The sequence below is a fragment of the Penaeus monodon genome, chromosome 15 (genome assembly GCF_015228065.2).
Source record: "Penaeus monodon isolate SGIC_2016 chromosome 15, NSTDA_Pmon_1, whole genome shotgun sequence".
In the NCBI taxonomy this organism is placed as follows: domain Eukaryota; kingdom Metazoa; phylum Arthropoda; class Malacostraca; order Decapoda; family Penaeidae; genus Penaeus; species Penaeus monodon.
Window position 1 is genome coordinate 28,513,015 of NC_051400.1, and position 463 is coordinate 28,513,477.

The 463-nt window shown below is 45.6% G+C and overlaps 1 protein-coding gene across 1 annotated transcript in view; it reads right to left on the bottom strand.

Annotated features, from left to right (window-relative positions):
* Positions 1-288: 288 nt before the first annotated feature.
* The window catches only part of LOC119581912 (collagen alpha-1(III) chain-like), a 30,845-nt gene continuing 30,670 nt past the window's right edge, over positions 289-463 (bottom strand). Inside the window, exon 2 of the mRNA XM_037930076.1 lies at positions 289-361. The gene's annotated coding sequence lies outside the window, so the exon portion shown is untranslated. The remainder of the gene's footprint in view (positions 362-463) is intronic.

Here is a 463-nt window from a genome sequence, read left to right on the forward strand (position 1 = left end):
GCCTTCAGCTCTACCTCACCACCAGTCCTTCCCGCCGCCGCCACTCGACCGCTCCTTATGCTCATTCCCCGACGTTAAATGCAACCGAGCCACGAAGTGGGATGGTGATCGCCATGCCTTCCTTCCGCCTGCTTCTCACGCCCACCACCCGTGATGCGCGAGACTGGCCACGGATCTCACAAGTCATATATATTTTTTTAAATGCTTCCGTAAACTACAGAGACGGAGACACGAAATAACACGAAGTCTATAATATATATAACAGGTCGAGTATTATTATTTCTTTTCTTTTTAATGTTTTCCTCGAGAAGATCGGCGCTGGTGATGGATGAGTGTTGCTTCCTCTCTGCCTGTCGTCGCTCTGGAAAAAGAGAAATCAGACGTTAATTTTTCTCTACCATATCTGTTTGGGTTATAATTAAGATGATCCTTATATAATGTGTGGAAAGAGGCATTAAAGACT